Here is a 21,834-nt window from a genome sequence, read left to right as displayed (position 1 = left end):
AAATAATAAACAGTATAATTTGGCCAATATCATTCCCCACTAATACCCCTTTCCCTCTCCTTCTCTGTCACCTTGATCCCCTTCCTCTACTCTCCTGATTTCCCTTTGATTTTAATGAGGTGCCCTCCACCTTTCTTTTCCTTTTTTCCTCTCTAGCTTCTTTTTGTGAGAGAAAAATATGACTTTTGACTTTCTGAGTTTGGCTTATTTCCCTTAACATAATGTTCTTAAGTTCCATTCATTTTCCCACAAATGTAATAATTTCATTCTTCTTTATGACCGACTAAAACTTCACTGTGTATATATACCACATTTTCTTAATTCATTCATCTGTTGACAAATACCTATACTGGTTCAATAGTTTGGCTGTTGTGAGTTGTGCTGCTATGATCATGGGTGTGCATGTATTGCTATACTATGCTGACTTTAATTCTTTAGGATAAATACTAAGGAGTGTTACAACTGGCTCATGTGGTAATTCCATTCCTAGTCTTGAGGAAACTCCATACTAATTTCCATAGTGGTTGTACTAATTTGCAGTCCTACCAACAGTGCAAAAGTGTTCCATTTTTTCCACATTCTCCTCAGCATTTGTTACTAATTGCATTCTTTTATTAAATAAGTTTTTTTTTAGTTGTAGATGGACACAATATCTTTTTTTAATTTTTATGAGGTGCTGAGGATCAAACCCAGTGCCTTACATGTGCCAGGCAAGCACTCTGCCATTAAGCCATAATCCCAGCCCCTTAATTTTTTTTTTTTTTTTTTTTTTTTTTTGTGTGTGGTGTTGGGAATTGAACCCAGGGCCTTGTGCATGCGAGGCAAACACTCTACCAACTGAGCTATATCCTTAGCCCTTAATTGTATTCTTGATGGCTGCTGTTCTAATTAGAGTAAGATAAAATCTCAGTATAGTTTTGATTTTCATTTCCCTAATTGCTAATGATATTGAACTTTTCATACACACACACACACACACACACACACACACACACACATTTTAGTTGTTGATGGACCTTTATTTTATTTACTTATTTATATCCGGTGCTGAGAATCGAACCCAGTGCCTCACATGTGTGAAGCAAGTGCTCTACTGCTGAGCTACAACTCTAGCCCCTTGAACTTTTAAAAATGTATTTGTGGGCCAGTCGGATTTATTCTTCTAAGAAGTGTCTTTTTAATTTGCCTATTTATTAATTGGGTTATTTGTTTTTTCGGTGTTAAGTTTTTTTTGGTTTTCTTTGCCGTGCAGAAACTTTTTAATTTGATGCCATCTCATTTATTATTTTTTCTTGAAAAAATAATAAATCATTTAGAGAAAGTTATTGTCTGCACCTATACGTTGGACTGTTGAACCTATGTTTTCTTCTAGGCATTGCAGAATTTTTGGTTTAATTCCTAGGCTTTGATCCATTTTGAGTCGACTTGTGTGTAGAATGAGAGATAAGAATCTAGTCTCATTATTTTACATATGGATAACCAGTTTACCAGCACCATTTGTGGTGTCTTTTCTTCAACATATGTTTTTGGCACCTTCGTCAAGTATCAGATGATTGTATCTGTGTGAGTTTGTCTCTTTGTTTTCTATTCTGTTGCATTGGTCTATGTGTCTGTTTTTATGCTGGTGCCATGCAGTTTTTGTTACTATAACTATGTAGCATAATTTGAAGTCAGGTATTATGATGCCTTCAGCATTTTTTTTTTTTTTGGGCTCAGGATTGCTTTGACTATACTGGATCTTTTATTCTTCCAAATGGACTGTAGAGCTGTTTTCCCCCCCTTGTTCTATTGGCATTTTGATGGGGATTTCATTGAGTCTGTTTATTGCTTTTGTTAATATGACCACTTTAACAATATTAATTATGCTTATCCATCAATACGGAAGGTTTTTCTGTCTTCTTGTGTCTTCTTCAGTTTCTTTCTTTAGTGTTCTATACTTTTTATTACAGAAGTCTTTCACCTCCTTGGTTAGATTTATTCCTAGATACTGTATTTTTTTTTTTTTTTTTTTGTGTGTGTGTGTGTGTGTGTGTGTGGCTACTGTGAATGGAATTTCTTTCTCTCTCTCTCTCATTCATTATTGATGTAGAGGAAAGCTATTGATTTTTTTTTTTAATATTTAGTTTTTGGCGGACACAACAACTTTGTTTGTATGTGGTGCTGAGGATCAAACCCGGCCCGCATGCATGCCAGACGAGCGCGCTACCGCTTGAGCCACATCCCCAGCCCCAAGCTATTGATTTTTGTACATTGATTTTGTGTCCTACTACTTGCTGAAGTTGTATATTAGCTCTTGAAGTGTTCTGGTAGGCTTTTTGAATCCTGAAGTATAGGATTGTATCATCTGTAAACAGTGATAATTTGACTTCTTCCTCTTCTATTTTTTTTCTTTTTTAATTCCTTCTCTTGCCTAATTGTTCTGGCTAGACTTTCTAGTCATATATTGAATAGGCGTGGTAAGAGTGGACATCTTTGTCTAGTTCCTGATTTTAGAGGAAATGCTTTCAGTTTTTCCCTGTGCACTATGATGGTAGCTTTGGGTTTGCCACATATAGGCTTTATGATTTGAGGTAAGTTTCTTCTATTGCTAGTTTCTTTGGTGTTTTCGTCATGAATGAGTGCTGAATTTTCCCAAAGGCTTTCTTTGCATCTTTTGAGATGACTGCGTGATTTTTGTCCTTAATTCTATTTATATAGTGAATTATATTTATTGACTTGTGTATGTTGAACCACCTTTCTACCCCGGGAATAAAATCAACTTGGTCATGATGTTTAACATTATTAATATATTGTTGAATATGATTTGCTAATATTTTATTTAGGATTTAAAAAATCTAAATTCACTAGGGATATTGGTCTTTGTTTTCTTTCTGTCATGTGTCCTTATCTGTTTTTGGTCTGAGTGTGATCCTAGAGTGAGTTTGGAAGTGTTCTTTCATTTTCTATTTCATGGAATAATTTGAGGAGCATGATCATTAGTTATTCTTTAAAGGTCTGATAGATTTCAGCTCATAATCCACTTGGTATTTGTTGGAAGGCTTTTTATTTCTACTTATATCTCATTGCTAGTTATTAGTTTGTTTAGGTTTTCTGTCTTCTTGATTCAATTATGGCAGGTCATATGAGTCTAGAAATGTACCTGTTTATAGTAGTTTTACAAAGAATATAAACTACTTAAAAACAGATTTAACCAAGGAGCTAAAGATCTGAACACTGGGACTATAAAACATAGATAGAAGAAACTGAATGAGACACAAATAAGTGGGAAATGTTTCATGCTCATTTATCAGAACAATTAATATTGTTAAAAGACGCATATTACCCATAGCAATTTACAGATTACAGTGTAATCCCTATCAAAATTCCAATGTTATTTTTAAAAATTTTAATGGACTTTTATTAATGTATAAAACTAAGTGATATTATAAATTATGTACTTCCTATGAAAATCTACCATTTGATAGCTTTAAATAGTTCCAAAATCCTTTCACATATGTTTTATTATTATTAATTTTTAGTGTCTTCATACATGGACTTAGGGTAATGAAGTCCATCTCATTCTACCATCTTTCCTCCCCTGCCGCCCGCTTCCTTCCCTTCCCCTTTGCCCTATCTAAAGTTCCTCCATTCCTTCCATGCTCCCCTCCCCTCATCCCTATTATGGAACAGCATCCTCATATCAGAGAAAACATTTGGCATTTGATTTTTTCGGATTGGCTTACTTCTCTTAGTATAATATTCTCCAGCTCCATCCACTTACCTGAAAATGCCATGATTTTATTCTCTTTTAATGCTGAGTAGTATTCTATTGTGTATATATACCACAGTTTCTTTATCCATTCATCTATGAAGGGCATCTAGATTGGTTCCACAATTTAGCTAGCATGAATTGTGCTGCTATAAACATTGATGTGGCTGCATCACTAGAGTATGCTGTTTTTAAGTCCTTTGGGTATAACCGAGGAGTGGGATAGCTGGGTCAAATGGTGGTTCCATTCCAAGTTTTCCAAGGAATCTCCATATTGCTTTCTGTATTGGTTGCACCAATTTGCAGTCCCACCAGCAATGTGTGAGTGTGCCTTTCTCCCCACATCCTCACCAACACTTAACTGTTGTTTGTATTCTTAATAGCTGCCCTTCTGACTGGAGTGAGATGAAATTAGAGTAGTTTTGATTTGCATTTCTCTAATTGCTAGAGATGTTGAACATTTTTTTCATATACTTGTTGATTGATTGTATATCATCTTCTGAGAAGTGTCTGTTTAGTTTCTTGGCACATTTATTGATTGGGTTTTTTTTTTTTTTTGTGTTAAGATTTTGAGTTCTTTATATGTTCTAGAGATTAGTGCTCTATCTGATGTGTGTGTGGTAAAAATTTGCTCCCATTTTGTAGGCTCTCTGTTTGCCTCACTATTTGTTTCTTTTGCTGAGAAGAAGCTTTTTAGTTTGAATCCATCCCATTTATTGATTCTTGATTTTAATTCTTGTGCTATAGGGGTCTTATTAAGGAGGTCAGGGCCTAATCCGACATGTTGGAGATTTGGGCCTACTTTTTCTTCTGTTAGGTGCAGGGTCTCTGGTTTAATTCCTAGGTCCTTTGAGTTGAGTTTTGTGCATGGTGAGTGATAGGGATTTTTTTTTTATTTTGTTGCATATAGATTTCCAGTTTTCCCATTACCATTTGTGGAAGATGCTATTCTTTCTCCAATGTATGTTTTTGGTGCCTTTGTCTAGTATAAGATAACTGTATTTGTGTGGGTTTGTCTCTGTGTCCTCTATTCTGTACCATTTCTTTTGACTCTGTTTTAGAGGTGCAGTCCATTGTTAGCCCATTCCATAGCTCCTGAACCAAGGTGAGGCAGAATATCATCCTGTAGGTAGGAAGGGTCTGACAGACAAAAGCAGCTCAGGACAGGGCAACCAGGAAGCAGAGAGAGCCATCTCTTTTCATCAGGGACAAAATATAACCCCCAAAGGCACAACCCCAATGACCTATGTCCTCCAGCCACACCCTACCTGCCTACAGTTACCACCCAGTTAGTCCATATCACTGAATTAAGCCACTGATAAGGTGGCTCTCATAATCTAATTATTTCACCTCAGAGTTTTCTTGCATTGTCTAATCAGTGGGCTTTTGGGGGACACCTCATATAGAAATCACACCAGCTACTGAGAACATTCTAAATGTTATTGTGAAGAATTCCTTATAAAAGAGTTTTTCTTTGAGTTTCTTTGAGTTACATTGCTGGGTTGCAAAGTATACACATCTTTATCTTTACTACAGAGTACAGAATTTTTTTTCATTTTTTTTTCCTGTTTACTTTGTCACCAGCTGGATGAATGTGCTCCACATTCTTGCCAACACTTCGTTATCACACTTTAAACGAATTACAGTGCATTTTAAGCTATTTAAACCAACAAAACATAGGGCTGAGTCTTGATTTGAAAGCAGATTAATTTTAAACATGTTCTTAAAGAGAATGACTTATGTCCTTGCTGAATTGTTTTAAGTTCTGAATTTATAGTATCTAAATTGCTGAGGGGGCTGCAATAGAGAATTTGTACAATTTCATGTAAAATTAATTTATCCAGATTGTTTCTTTCAATGAGAACAAATATACAGGGCTTCACTTATGATACAGAAACTTGAGTCAGGTAGAAGCAATGTTGCCAAAGATTTACTTGGCACATTTATATTTTGCTTAATTTGGCCACTAATCAAATTGTGCACAGTTTCATATATTTGGTATTGAGGAATAGGCATAAATGTATTTTAATGAGCATAGACCTATTCAGGACATATGCTTTCCTCAAATATTTACGCATATTATCAATTTATATGTTGTACTTAAGGAGAAAATTAAAGAATAGTATAAAATCTTATCTATACATTCAGATGATTAATGGCTTTAAAATTAACTGATTTGGGCCCAGTATGGTGGTACACACCTGTAATCCCAGAGGCTCAGGAGGCTGAGATAGGAGGCTTGAAAGTTCAAAGCCAGCCTCAGCAACTTAAGGAGGCCCTAAGCAACTCAGTGAGATCCCTGATACCACCAAAAAAATTTACCTGATTTCATTTCTAAATTTAGTCTTCATTTTATTAAGATTATAGAATACACCTCTTCAAAGGGCTCAGGGAACTCCAAATTTTCTGCAGTACCTTGTATTTATTTGTCTTCTTTTCAACCGTACAACTTCCTTGATCTTTAAAGGCTATGAAGTTTAACTCTTCCACGTTTGTTTTGCAATTTGCTTCCCATATGTTTTGCTATTACTTTTCCATTTTATTGTGGTAAAATATATGCAACATTAAATTCATATTCCCCTTTTTTGTGGTACTGGGGATTGATCCTTGGGGTACTCTACTACTGAGCTCCATCCCAGCCCTTTTTATTTTGAGACAGGTACTTGCTTAGTTGCCAAGGCTGGCTTCAAACTTGCAGTCTTGTTGCCCTAGGCTCCTGAGTAGCTGGAATTACAGGTGCATGCCACTGCACTGGGATAAAATTTACCATTTTAACAATTCTTAAGTATGCAGTGGTATTAAATACGTTCACATTATTGTGCAACAGTTAACAACTGTGCTGTTATTTCTTAATTTTAAAATATATATTGTCTTCCCATGATGAAAGTTGAGGATTTTTACTCTTTCTTCTTTTCTGGTACATATGTATTCTTTCTGTGCTCCCATTTCCCAATATAATTATGTCATAATTTTGTACAAATTAGAATTGATTGTTTATACTAGTATTGCTTCGAAAAGGCAATTCACAGCTGAATCATTTGGTATACTATGATTGCTTTTCTAGTAGAATTATTTTCCCTTGTGCTAATTTTTTTTGTGTGTATTATGCTGGGAACAGAACCTAGGGCCTTGTGGATGCTAAGCAGGTGCTCTGCCACTGTGGACACTCCCAGCCACAATGATAATTGTATTTTTCTTCATTTTCCCCCATGTGTTTATCACTAATTCATTCCAATATTATCCCCCAAACTTCCAAATCTCTTCACATTACATTTCAAACACATTGAATAATTTTCATCTTCCTGAGGACATTCTTTCTGACGGTTTCAATTAATTCTGGCTGTTCTTTTCCTTCCTGCTCAGATGTCATCTTGGAATCTTCCTTCCTCATCAATCTGAAAATTCCTTTTGACTATTTTTTTTAATATTTATTTATTTATTTATTTTTTTTAAGGTGGACACTATATCTTTATTTTATTTTTATGTGGTGCTGAGGATTGAACCCAGTGCCTCATGCATGCTAGGTGAGTGCTCTACTGCTGAGCCACAACCCCAGCCCGCCTGTGTTTTGTGTTGAACTCTGGTTCCAATTTTGTATCATCATCATTCATTCCCTCATTAGGTGGTAGATGTCCTCCAGCAACTTCCTGTGAAAGTAAATGTAGGTAAATGGAGACTTTGCAAGTCTCAAAAATACTTTTCTGATCTTTTGACTTGTTTTAGAATGCTAGGTCAAAAATAATTTTCCCTCAGAGTTTCAATTGTCTTCTTCTTAGAATGCTCTTCTACCAGGTTTTCTCAGTCTGAAGCCATTCTGAATCCTAACCCTTTGTGTGAAACTTATTTTTTGTGTTGTTCAGAAGTATTAGAGCATTTTCTTCTTATTCATGGAATTTTGAAATTCCTGATGATGTATTTTATATTAGATATTCTGTATTCAGTCTTTGATGATGTCGTTCCATCTGGAAACCCATGTCATCAATTCCGATTTATTTATTTATTTAATTTTTTAGTTGTAGTTGGACACAATATCTTTATTTTATTTATTTTTATGTGGTGCTGAGGATCGAACCCAGGGCCTAACACTTGCTAGGCGAGTGCTCTACTACTGAGGCCACAACCCCAGCCCAATTCTGTCTTTTTTTTTTTTTTTTTTTTTTATTGATTTACTCCTCTTCAATTTTTTTCTTAATTCTCTTTCTGGTACTTCTTTTGTATAGATATTGGGCCTCCTGGATTGATTCCCTAGTTTTTTCGGTCTGTTCTGTTTCTATGATTTTTTTGTCTTTTTGCTCCATTGTACAGGACATTTTAAATTTTATCTTCCAGTCCTTTTATTGAGTTTTTATTTCTGTCATTTGATTTCTGATGCCTGAAAACTTTCCCTTTTCTCTTTGTTATTTTTAAATGCCATTCTGTCTTGTTTTATGGATGCAGAGTCTTATCTGAATATATTAGTGATAGCATTTTTGAATGTTGATTGACTTTTAGAAGAAAGTAAAAATTATATGAGTGAACTTGGTAATGTAGGAATATTGAAATTTTCTCCTCCAACATGCAAGCTTCAAAGAAAATGTAGCTTCTTTATTTATTTTTGTAATGGCTCTAATCTTTCTTACAAGCATATAACCCAATAGGGTAGTGGTAGGCAAGGAGCAGATTAGGGTATTAGACAGCTTAAACTTGCCAATTAACATTTGTCTCATTAGGGAATTTAGCTTTTCTTAGGTATATGCTCAGTCTTTTAAATAGTCTCCGCTTTCTTTTTCCTTTTCTATGCCTAAACATGCTATGGGAATGCTATGGGGTGGTCCTTAGGTGATTTTATTTGATGGTAAAGAGTGTCTTTCAATCTTGTATCAGTTATTGCTCTCCATAGGTGTTTAATTATCTTACACCATTTGTTGCTGCTGTAGCAGAATAGCTGATACTAGGAAATTTATAAAGAACAAATATTTATTTTTTAAGGTTCTGGATACTAGGAAGTCCAACTTAAGAGGTTAGCATCTGGAAAGGGCCTTCTTGCTGCATAATCCTGTGTCAGAAGGGCAAAGATGACAATAACAGAGCAAAAGAGGGCTGGATTCACTTTGATAATAAGCCCACTCTTGCTGTTGGCCGCCCACTCCTGTGATGATGACAGTCCGTTCCTGAGAGCTCACTTCTGAGAGGTCCCACCTCTCAAGACTTACATGGGGCACTAAATTCTAACACATGAATTCTGGGGACTCATTCAAACTATAGCATTAGTCTTATCCTAAACCATCTTCACTGTTTAGATGGATCTGTTCCCTCTGTCCTCTAGGAGTGATATTTTCAGAGTTTATGGAACTTCTCTTGTCTGGAGGCGCTGGGGGTCCAGGAGCATTGCTTCAGGCTCATCTACTTGCTGCCGACCTCTGGCAAAGCTCTTAATCCTCCTCTCTGATCATATTGTCCCAGATCATCCATGATCTGGATTTATGTATATGATAGTCTATACCCAGTGTTCATGGTATAGATAGGCAAACACCCATCCTGCCTTTTAATTTTTCCCTTCTTTACTCACTCTTGTTACAAGAGATGGGATTTCTGTCTCGTAACGTTTGGAAGATGGTTTATTTCACAGCCCTTTCTTTTCCAAAGTTGTGTTTTCTTGCTCTCTTGACTGGAGCCATATGGCAAATAAGGTTATGTGAGAAAGATTTGCCATTAAGAGAAAATTTAAAAAATATTATCCCAGTTATATTAATGAATCATTTCATCGTGTAGCAGGAGAAAATTTGTCATCTTTTAAAATGATTTTAGCACTTCTCCACTTTTTCCATCTTTAGTAAATATAACTTTTTTTTCAACTCTGAATCAGTCTCTTATGATTTGTGAAATGTAATCTCAGAACAAAATTTGAAATTAGTAAGCAGTTACTAAAGAGCTATTTTTATATTCTTAGGGTACTTCCAGAGGTTGCAGATTCCACTATAGCTGTTTCTCATTTGGGAGTTTTTGGGTCCAGGTCTTAGAAAGATGGATTCTGTGCAGATATGTGTGTTAAGAGTGTATCAAAATGTGTAATCAGTGGGCTGGGGATGTGGCTCAAGCGGTAGTGTGGTTGCCTGGCATGCGCGCAGCGCTGGATTCGATCCTCAGCACCACATACAAACAAAGATGTTGTGTCCACCAAAAACTAAAAAAATAAATATTAAAAAACAAAAACAAAAACAAAATGTGTAATCAAGTAACTCTTTTTGATAGTGTTCTAGAACTATAGGTCTAAATCCTCCAAGCACCATATCTTATTTATTCTCTAATATTCTGTCCGGGTATCATAGGTATTCTCTTTGGTACATTTTGTGGGCAAATTAACTTTGTATGGAAACTATGATGATTAACATTGTTTTTAATTTTATTTTTTATGGAAATATACAGAGCCTAGCCATTTATTACCCAGGTATATTGTTTCTCTGGCCTTCCCAGCTGAAGTGAGTAATAGTCGTGCTCTGCTGTGGATTACTGTTTTCAACCAAAATCCTATACTTCACATGAATGTCTAATTTGTGAAATTAAAAAAAGACATAAATAAAGTATTGCATTCTGCAACAAGTATTTGCTGACTACTTCTATTCTAGATCAAGAGCCAGGAAATTTTCTGTAAAGTTCTCAGTAGTAAATACCAAGGCATTGTGGGCCATGTGGTCTGTGTTGCAAGTACTCAATCTTATTGTAGCACTAAAACAGCCACAGACAGCATGTAAACAGATGAGCATGGGTGTGTTCCACTCAACTTTATTTACAAAAACAGGCAGTCTGCAAGATTTGATTCATGGTCTGTGTTTTGCTGACTTCTGCTTTAGGCATTGGGTATTGATGGGGATCAGGACATGCTACCCCAAAACATAGCACATTGGCATTTGAGCAAATAGAAGCATAAAGATCACTCTCATCTTCTCCATCCTTTTTCCTCGGAAGGAGTTTCTGACCTTCCCCTGAAGCAGGTTGTAAGACCTCATGTGGAGAGACACTCTACCTATAATCATGGAAAGAAACATCCTTTCCTCTGACAATGAAGGGATGCAGAAAGGACTCTAAATGAATAGGCCTTGCTAGGTGTCCCTTAGATCATAGGTACCCCTTTGTCCTGTTGTATCTCTCCAGCTCTGTCCTCTCACACCTAGCTTTCTAGTACTCAGGTTAACCTTTGCTTCCTTATGAAGGCTCACAAGTCAAGTAACACTTACATTAAGTAAATCTGTATGCTTTTCTCTTGTTAATCTGTCTTTTGTTATAGTGCCCTTAATCATGAACCTAGCATAGTAAAGAAAAAATCTTTCCCTCCCCCGTAGTATTTGGTGTTAAGAAAACAGATAAACATTCTTGTTTTAATGGACCTTACATTCTAGTGGTAAATCAATTGGTGTATGTATATGTTGAGGAAGGAGGTTTAGATTCTTATATTATCTGAAAGGAAGTTGGTTAAGATATTAACCTTAGATTCTGTTAAATTATGTATGCATGGAGATATTTCAAAGGTTATCAATTGAATAATAGAAATATGGAATCAGGAAAAAAACCCCAAACCCTTTATTTAATCTAGTAAAAAAGTAATATTTGGATCAGGGGTAAGTTTTATAGATGCCTTGGATGTTCTATCAAGTGCTAGTGTATGTGAGGTAATGTACATTCAGCTGTGGATAGTTGTTAGCTTTTGAAAAACTAGTAACCTTAACTTTTCCAGAATAATTCAAGTTTAAACAAGGAAACGAACAGTAAAGATTGTATTTGTTTCACAGTGAAAATGCAGCCAGCACTAAAATATGATGAATAGAATAAAAATCTAGTATTTATTACCTACATTATAAAATGCTAGACATTAAATATGAGTATATAATTATGGAGAATATTTTGAAAATCAAGATTTGTATATGGAAAATATGAACATATTTCAAACACTAAACACATGTGTATGTGTAAACAGATGATTATTAAATATCTATACATTAAACATCAATATATAAATTTTATGTATTATATATTTATATTTATTATCTAAGTTAACTAGCGTGTACTACATGTGTTATAAAGTAATCTGTGGCATTCTGTGAAAACTTACACTTTGCTGCAGGGCAAGTCCATTAAACCTTTATGTGACATCATTTCACTATAGAATTGAATTTAAGGAACATAGGTACTTTTTAATGTTTCATTCTTTTTTTTTACATATTATTCATAGGGAAAAATAATGTTAAAGATCATTTTCTGCATTAGCTTTGCTACTGATACAAATGAGAGAGGTGTGTGCTCCTGATAGAAGTAGGGCCCAGAAGCTTGAGTAGTCACTGATGGTGTTGCTTACAAGGAGAGTACATTGCAGTTACAGTTGATTCCTGAACATGGTTATTTACGAACCCTTGTAGTTGATGAAATGGACTAAAACAGTCTTGTCCTTAAAGAATTGTAGCTTGAATGAGAAATAATGAAACCATGCTAATATAGATAAAACTTATTGACATTTTATATTTTTACAAAGGAAATGAGATCTGAAGTTGCTTTAGTTAAAATTTTAAGCAAATTATAGTCATACTTCTGACATTATGGCTTTCTAATCCTAAAAAATTCTTTAAAAGAATCACTATCTACTTCTGCAAATGTCAGTAATATTATTTACCTCCTTTTTCAGGAATGTAGCGAGGATTAATTCTTAGAAAATGGAAAAATGTTATCTGTTAAAGTTTTGTATCTAATCTCTAGAAAAATACGTTTACACTAAGAAACTATAGAAAAGGTGGTTAACAATGATCTTAAAATGGACTGATCACACCCTCATTGCACTAAAAATTTTGAGAATCATATATAGATCTTATATGATTGTGAGCAAGAGAAACTTTGGTTTACAAAATATGGAAGTGGGGCAATTTGGGCTATGAAAATAATAATTTATAATCATGTTTTGTAAAATCAGTGAATCTCTAATCTTTAGATTGAATAACAGTGTTGAAGATTATGATTTCTACTGTCCCTTCCAACTAGCAAATCAAGCACTTTTTTTTTCCCTTTGCTCCTAAGGATGGAACTCAAGGTCTTTCACGTGCTAGACAAGTGCCCTACCACACCTTTGGCCCACTTTTCTTGTTTGGTTTTAAATTTCTTAATTGTAATAAGCCTTAAACCACATAGGTCTTCTTTTGAAAAACGATCTGAATTACAGAATACAATTGTATTTTTAAGTTTAAAGATGTTCTGGTTTCATTAATTGTCAAATATTTGATTAGTTATATATTACCATTATACTAGGCACAAAAGAATTAAGATACACTTAATAAACGACAAAATCTCACTACTTTGAGAGGAGGACTGTTTGTTTTTATGTTTGTATTTATGGCACCTAGCACAGGGCCTGGCAGCAGTAGGCATTTACTGAAGGTTATTTTAATGAGTAGATGAATGAGAATGACCTGATAGTTGCCTTCAAGGAACTTAGAGCCTCTAAATATAAAAAAATAAGTATATAGAAAACCACACTCAAGAATAGACAATAATTATGCACTAATTAATTAGAATTTAGAAGTATTAGAACTTGGAGGAAACACAAAAATAATTTGCAAGCATGATATTTGGACTATTACATCAGAACTTAGTGTGGCAAGGTCAGGTGAAGTCTTCCTGAAGAAAGTGGAACTTGAACGAGCTTTACAGGATTGGCAGGATTTGGGTGTGAATACAGGAGGCATCCTCGGTAAGGGGAACATCTTGACTAATGTGAGGGTGAGAAGGCATGTTTCTGGGCTGGTGAGAAAAATGACCTCATTGGAAAACATTAAATTGTCATAAATTTGGATAGGTAGGTGGTATTTAGGCAGAGTAGCTTAGATTCCCAGATGGCACTTTTGCCATTCACCACCAAAACTGATTTGCTGAGTGCTTCCAGCCATATCCATCTGCCAGGAGCCTGCCTGGCACACTGCCTCTCAGCTATTTGCTCAGATGGTTTGACAGATGCATAGGTGGTAAGAAATGGTGCTGTTAATGTCAGTAAAGCTGCCCTCTGTGAAAGCTAGCAAATCATTATGACTTTGAGCTTTATAGCTGACGATTTGTGATGATATTAAATAAAAATATGTGGCTTTAAGTTGTATAGTACTGGCCGGGCTTGCCTTATTATCCAGAGTTCACCATTGTGGTCACAATGCCAGGCCAGAGGGCCTCTCTGCTCACCTCGCCCACTATGTCCTCGGCACCTGAGAGGCCAGAATCAATTGATTAATATATATTAATATATAATATATTAGAGAAGGGTCCACACTCTACTTTTCATAATTGTTTTGGAATCTGTCCCTAAGATCATGATTTCCTAGAGCAGGGGATACAAAGAGCAGAAGCTCACTGATTACCTGGTGAAGTAGGAAAGACAGTATGGGAACACCACTCGGTGAGGGAGTAGGGCAGAGAAGAGGCCGGAGGAGCCAGTTATGACTTTTATCAATGTGACATTGTTGATCATAGTTTTACCTGGAGATAATTACAGATTGGCTTAATATTATTATAGGTACTTGTAGTATGTTAGGATTTACTTTTGTGATTGGGTAGACCTGTACATTATGGACTAGTAATGAGAAGATCTGAATTTGCATTCTACCTATCTTTACTGTTAAGTAGATAGATTCCTTGTTCCTTATTGAGGATTAAGAGAAACTGATGAGGTAAATCTTCGAGTTCTCTTTGACTTCTAAAATTTTATGAATCTTTGTGGGAAATAGAACAACATAGCTGGGAATGAAATCCATGGATATATATATATAACAAAACCCCAGACAATTGCACTTTGGATGTAAGTATTTAATTGAAGGATGCATCTGTTTTTTCTAATAGAGTGAAGCTAGCAATTGTTTACAGGGTATATACTTCTTTTCTAAAGGCCAAAAGTCTGTATCTTTCTGCTATGCTGCTCAATTCTTTGTTAGCTTTATTATATTTATATTGCAATTTATTAATATATTTAAAAATCATAATTTATATGAACTGCCTAAGTATGTATATTTTGATTGATTTGAGTTCTTCAGTAATTTTTTTATTGATTCAGTAGAATTAGACTATAAATGGCTGAATAACTAGATATGGCAACAGTTTAATATTGAATATACCTTTCAGTGGATACTTGCTTACAAGGTTTATCTCTTTTGGTAGAGCCTCAGCAATGTTGGTGAATGGTAGAATGGGTCTGGAATTTTAGCTTTAGAAGCCTCTGTTCAGAGCCTTAGGAAGATAGTTTGGTTGAATACTGAGGCTGAGGGCACATGGCCAAGTTTACTACAGAATCTTTATGCTGCATCAACCTTTACATGCCTCATAGCAGAGTTCAATCCCTGTATTTGCTTTGAGATTACCTTGTTATTTATTTATTTATTTACCAGGGCTTATAAACCAAAGGGTGCTTAACTCCTGCTTGAGCCATATCCTCAGCACTTTTTTATTTTGAGATAAGGTTTTGATAAGTTGCTTAGCTCCTCACTAAATTACTGAGGTTGGCCTTCAACTTGGAACCCTCGTGCCTCAGCCTCCTGAATTGCTGGGATTACAGGCATGCATCACCAGAGTCTGGCAAGATGATCTTATTATTTTAAGATGATCAGGAACTAGGCTGTGTCCCTCAGAATGACTACAACCACTTACATCAGTGTCAAGAACATGGGGAACTTAGGTGAAGAAAGAAAGCAAATGTCACTTTTTGGAGGGACAGGTAATGGGGATTGAACTCAGGGGCATTCGACCACTGAGCCACACCCCAGTCCTACTTCGTCTTACTGAGTTGCTTAGCACCTCTCTTTTGCTGAGGCTGGCTTTGAATTCACTATCCCCCTGTCTCAGTCTCTGGAGTCGCTGGGATTACAGGTGTGTGCCACCACGCCTGGTGAGATTTTGTCCTTTTTTAAAAAAAAAATTATTTATTTATTTATTTATTCTAATTTGTTATATATGACAGCAGAATGCATTTCAATTCATAGTACAATATAGAGCACAAATGTTCATGTCTCTGGTTGTACACAAAGTAGAGTCACACTATTTGTGTCTTCATATATGTACTTGAGGTAATAATGTCCACCTCATTCCACTGTCTTTTTTAAAGACAATATTTAGATAACAATGTTAAAAGCTAGTATGTTAGAATTAAATGACAAAAGAATTGCAAGAGAGTAAGGGTGTTAGGTGATTAAAAATAGATACAGATTAGAGACCTACAATTTTTATATATAATGTTCTTGATAGAGTGATACAATGCTAAGAATTTATGGTTAAAGATGTCCTTATTTGGAATGATTTAATCTTTAGCCAGTGTTTAATTGTTGGCTCTGGTTTTGCATAGTTTAATTTTTTTGACCAGGAACAGTTAAATGATACATGTCTCTAGAGTTATTTTATGATACTTTTAAAAAACATGCCTCAGCATTAAAACGTTCTTAAAGAATATTGCATTATATCATAAGAGTCTGACTATGGAAGGAATGCAACCATATTACAGTGAGTAAATTTTTCATGACTGCAGCCCATGAATGTTAAATAAAAAATGACAGCTTCTTGGATTTGGTTGCAGTGTAAAATTGTGACTCAGAATACTAGATTCATAGATGGGGGAGGAGAGACACAGGCAGGACTCTCCTGTGTGAGAGGAAGAACATATTTTGCCTATTTTATAAAGGAGAGAGGGAATCTGTTTTTTTTTTTTCCCCCTTTTAAAGCAAGCAGGTATTCTCATTTACACAAAGCAAAGATGGAAGGTTTGGGAATAGAGGTGAGAAGATCTCTGCTTTCTTTAAATGGGCAAATGAACTAAGTAGATACTTATCAAAAGAAGAACTACAAATGGCCAACAAATACATGAAAAAATGTTCAACATCTTTAGCAATTTGGGAGCAAAACTTCACTGAGATTTCATCTTACTCCAATTAGGGTGGCAGCCATCAAGAATACAAATAATAAATGCTGGAGAAGATGTGAGGAAAAAGGAACAATTTTATACTTCAAGGGATTACTTGCGTCTCAGTCCCTCAGATGAGAATCTTGAGTGTTGTTTTAAAAAGTTATTTTTATTGATGCTTTATAATTTTACTGAGTAGTGGGTGTCATTGTTACACATGTATAAATGCACACCATATAACTGTATGATTTGGCTGGTTTTATTCCCCAGTCCCTCCCTTCCCCTCCTCTCCTCCAGGTCCTCTCCTTCTACTCTGCTGGTCTCCCTTCTGTGGCCATGAAGCCCTCCTGCATGGTTTTTCCTTTTTTCTCTCTAGCTTCCACATACGAGAAATCATATGACCCTTGACTTTGGAGTTTAGTTTATTTCCCTTAACAGTGCTATCAAGTTCCATCCATTTTCCAGCAGATGACATAATTTCATTCTTCTTTATGGCTGAATAAAACTCCATTGTGTATACATACCATGTTTTCTTGGTTTATTCATCCACTGGCAGCCATCTAGGCTGGTTCCATAGTTGCTCTTGTGAACTGTGCTGCTGTAAACATGGGGTTGCCTGCATCGCTACAGTATGTGACTTTAATTCTTTCTTTTCTTGAATTAGAAAATTTTAATAAAACATGAATTTCAAGTATGTTATTAAAGGAAAACAATTATCTAAATCTTGGGTTTCAAAAACATTATACAATATTTTTTTTTAATAAAAAAGTCACAAAAGGGGCTGGGGTTGTGGCTCAGAGATAGAGTGTTCGCCTAGCAGGCGTGAGGCACTGAGTTCCATCTTCAGCACCACGTAAAAATAAATAAATAAAATAAAGGTATTTTGTCTAACTACAACTAAAAAAATAAATATTAATAAAATAAAGATATTGTGTCCACCTATAACTAAAAAATAAATATTTTTTAAAAAATCACAAAAAGGTCACAAGCTAAATCATCTAAATATTTTGAGTAACCTTGCAGTTTAGTAAACTGCAAAAAAAAAGAAAAAAGATAAATGTTTATAGATTTTTATATGTAGTAATTTCCTGAGGATTATTTTCAAATCCTTTCACAATGTACAACATGACTTACAAAAAAAAAAAAAAAAAAAAGGCTCTTTCTGCTGGGCATTAAAACCTTGAAATGTACCAAACTGCTCCAATTTAGTGATACTTATTTATATAAAAAGGGAAATATATGGACTGCATACAGTAAGGCACAATGGCCCCTACTTACTAGATTTTTGGAGAGAAATGAAGCCTTTTTTTAAAAAAATATTTTTTATGTATATTTTTTAGTTGTAGATGGACACACAGTATCTTTATTTATTTTTATGTGGTGCTGAGGATTGAACTCAGTGCCTCACGCATGCGAGGCAAGTGCTTTTCCACTGAGCTACAGCCTCAGCCCCAGAAATGAAGCCTTTTAGTTAGCACTGAGGCAAAGCGGGGAATCTGCTTCTTTCCAGTTGCACTTGATGTTTACAGGGGTCTGCTTGGTGCTAAGAACCTTCCTGTTTACCTGTGAACTCTAAGGAGGAGTCATATTTTCCCAGCATCTCACATAGATCTTGAGCCCTTCACAGTTTTCGGATGAAAATAATATCCTCTGTGACAGAGTAGCACCTGAGGAAGTCTGCTCCAGCAAGCAGTATCCACCTCAGTTGTGTCCTCTAGCTTGTCTGTCTGATGGTCCATGACTTCCAAAGGAGTGACTGGCACACCATGTTGGTTTCCCTAACACGCCTGAATGATATATATCTTGGGTTTTCCAACCAGGCTCTGTCACTTGTCTCCTTTGAACAAGCCAGTTAATGTCTGAATTTTAATTTTGGCATCATATACATAAATGTGATTGCCTTCACTGTGGCTTAGGAAGACATAAAAAACAATTGGTTCTGGGGGCTGGGGTTGTGGCTTAGTGGTAGAACACTTGCCTAGCATGTGTGAGGCACTGGGTTCGATTCTCAGCACCACATATAAATAAATAAAATAAAGATCCATCAACAACTACAAACAAACAAACAAACAAACAAACAAAAAAAAAACAATTGGTGTTGGGCATGGTGGCACATGCCTGTAATTCCAGCAGCTTGGGAGGCTGAGGCAGGAGGATTGTGAGTTCAAAGACAGACTCACCAACATCGAGGTGTTAAGCAACTCAGTGAGACCTTGCCTCTAAATAAACCACGAAATGGGGCTCAGTGGTTGAGTGGCCCTGAGTTCAATCCCCACTTACCCCTCCCCCCAAAAAAAGACATCTATGACTAAAGGTTGACACAGTGAAGGGCCACCCAAATGTTTATAAGAATGGAAACAAGATGTTTGTTACCTACATATAAGAATTTAATTTGAGGGGCTGGGGTTGTGGCTCAGTGGTAGAGTGCTCACCTAACATGTGTGAGGCCCTGGGTTTGATCCTCAGCACCACATAGAAATAAAGGTATCGTGTGCAACTACAACTAAAAAATAAATAAATATTTTTAAAAATGTTTAATTTGATACTAGAAGAACAATCCAGTCATGATCAGAGGATTTGGTATTCTTTATTTTGGTACAGGAGATTAAACCCAGATGTGCCCTTTTACTTTTTAAGACAAGATCTCACCAAATTGCTTAGGGACTCCTAAAGTTGGCTAGGCTGTCCTCAGACTTGTGGTCCTCCTGGCTCAGCTTCCCAAGTTGCTGGGGTTACAGGCATGTACCATTGCACCTGACTTGGTATTCTTTAATAAATGTAAAGTATCTTCATGAATTTTGAGCAGAAGTTCTTCTGCTTTAAGAGCATTAAAGTATTTTACTTCAAATTCTAGATCTGAAAACCTGCAAGTAAAGTTCTCTCTCTCCACTCTGCCCCGCCTCACCTGCAGTGTCCAGTGCCAGAAGAACCTCTCATGATTGAAGATAAGATTAATTTCTCTCATCTTGTGGTCCATTTTGTGTTTTTCTGACAGATCAAACATTTCACTTTTATAGCAGGCGTCTGTTTCTGTCATTGTTTCCTATCTCATCATCATCACCATTCTAAGGTGTCCTTCAGGGGAGCTGCCCACAGAAAAGACAGCTCTTCAGTCAGATCCTTGCCGTAGGCCATTGGGAGCCAGGTACTTTGTACTCCCTATGCTGCTCTGCAGGGCTAGGCCCTGAGACCCCAAAAATCTGAGACCCTGCATCCAAGGTCAAAACTCCCAGCTCAGTGGCCTCTGACTTTAATTGTTTAGAATAAATGCCAAAGAGTGGATAGCTAGGTCATATGATAATTCCATTCCTACTCTTTTGAGGAACCTCCATAATGATTTCCATAGTGGGTGTACTAATTCATAGTCCCCGCAACAGTATAAAAGTGCTCCTTTTCCTCCACATCTTCTTCAGCGTTTATTATTGTTGTTTATTTCCCAATACTGGGGATTGAACCCAGGGGTGTTCTACACCTTAGCTACATCCCTAGGCCTTTTTAGTTTTTATTGTAAAGATAGTCTCACTAAGTTGTGTAGAATGACCTCTAACTTGGGATCTCCTGTCTCAGCCTTCTGAGTCACTGGGATTACAGGTATGTGTCACTGCACCTGGCTCTGTTACTTGTATTATTAATTGCTGCCATTCTAACTGGAGTGAGAGAAACTTTCAGTGTGATTTTCATTTTCATTTTCCTGATTGCTAAAGATGTTGAACATTTTTTTTTTTTTTTTGCACACTTGATGGCCATTTGTATTTCTTCTTTTGTGAAATATCTGTTTGGTTCACTTGCCCATTTATGGATTGGGTTATTTGGTTTTTGGGTGGTAAGTTGTTTGAATTATTCATATTTCTAGATTTTAATCATCTGTAAAAAGAGTAGCTGGCAAAGATTCCGCCCCCTCCTTCTTCTTTTTTTAATGAAAACCATGAAAGGAACTTTAATCAGTGTAGTTAAACTGGGAAGACAAGGGGAACCATGTCCTTATCCCTGTCTTTGAGGGACTGACAGTGACTGAAAGATTTTATAGAAATAGATATTTTCTTCCATTCTGAAGATTCTTTCTTCACAATCTTGTTTCTTTTGCTATGCTGAAGCTTTTTAATTTGAAGCTATCACATTTGTTAGTTCTTGGTATTTTTTCCTGAGCATTAGGAGCCCTGTTGAGAGTTGACCCTACATTTTCTTGTAGGAGTTGAATAATTTCTGGTCTGTTTCCTAGGTCTTTGGTCCTTTTGTGCGGGGTGAGAGAGAAGGATCTAGCCTCATCCTTCTACATATGGATAACCAGTTTACCAGCACCATTTGTGGTGTTTTTTCTTCAACATATGTTTTTGGCACCTTCGTCAAGTATCAGATGATTGTATCTGTGTGAGTTTGTCTCTTTGTCTTCTATTCTGTTGCATTGGTCTATGTGTCTGTTTTTATGCTGGTGCCATGCAGTTTTTGTTACTATAACTATGTAGCATAATTTGAAGTCAGGTATTATGATGCCTTCAGCATTGATTTTTTTTTTTTTTTTTTTGGGCTCAGGATTGCTTTGACTAATCTGGATCTTTTATTCTTCCAAATGAACTGTAGAGCTGTTTTCCCCCCTTGTTCTATGAAGAATGTCATTGGCATTTTTTTTTAAAGAGAGAGTGAGAGAGGGAGGGGGGGGGGAGAGAGAGAGAGAGAGAGAGAGAGAGAGAGAGAATTTTTAATATTTATTTTTTAGTTTTCGGCAGACACAACATCTTTGTTTGTATGTGGTGTTGAGGATCGAACCCAGGCCGCATGCATGCCAGGCGAATGCGCTACCACTTGAGCCACATCCCCAGCCCTGTCATTGGCATTTTGATGGGGATTTCATTGAGTCTGTTTATTGCTTTTGTTAATATGACCACTTTAACAATATTAATTGCGCCTATCCATCAGTATGGAAGGTCTTTCCATCTTCTTGTGTCTTCTTCATTTATTTTCTTTAGTGTTCTATAGTTTTCATTGCAGAGGTCTTTCACCTCCTTGGTTAGATTTTTTCCTAGGTACTTTATTTGTTTTTTGAGACTATTGTGAATGGAAATTTTTTTTTTAAATTTCTTTTACAGTGAGTTCATTATTGATGTAGAGGAAAGCTATTGATTTTTGTACATTGATTTTGTGTCCTACTACTTGCTGAAGTTGTATATTAGCTCTTGCAGTGTTCTGGTGGGGCTTTTTGGGT

The 21,834-nt window shown here is 36.0% G+C and overlaps 1 protein-coding gene and 1 pseudogene across 2 annotated transcripts in view; one reads left to right on the top strand and one right to left on the bottom strand.

The window, feature by feature from the left end:
* Positions 1 to 21,834, top strand: part of Ttc28 (tetratricopeptide repeat domain 28) — a 583,480-nt gene that overhangs the window by 69,110 nt on the left and 492,536 nt on the right. The window lies entirely within an intron of this gene.
* On the bottom strand, positions 18,080 to 19,671 carry LOC143411970 (caspase-6 pseudogene; annotated as a pseudogene).

This window comes from Callospermophilus lateralis, chromosome 1 (assembly GCF_048772815.1).
Source record: "Callospermophilus lateralis isolate mCalLat2 chromosome 1, mCalLat2.hap1, whole genome shotgun sequence".
In the NCBI taxonomy this organism is placed as follows: Eukaryota; Metazoa; Chordata; class Mammalia; order Rodentia; family Sciuridae; genus Callospermophilus; species Callospermophilus lateralis.
The sequence above is the reverse complement of the archived record's forward strand: the minus strand, read 5'-3'. Positions and strand labels throughout refer to the sequence as shown.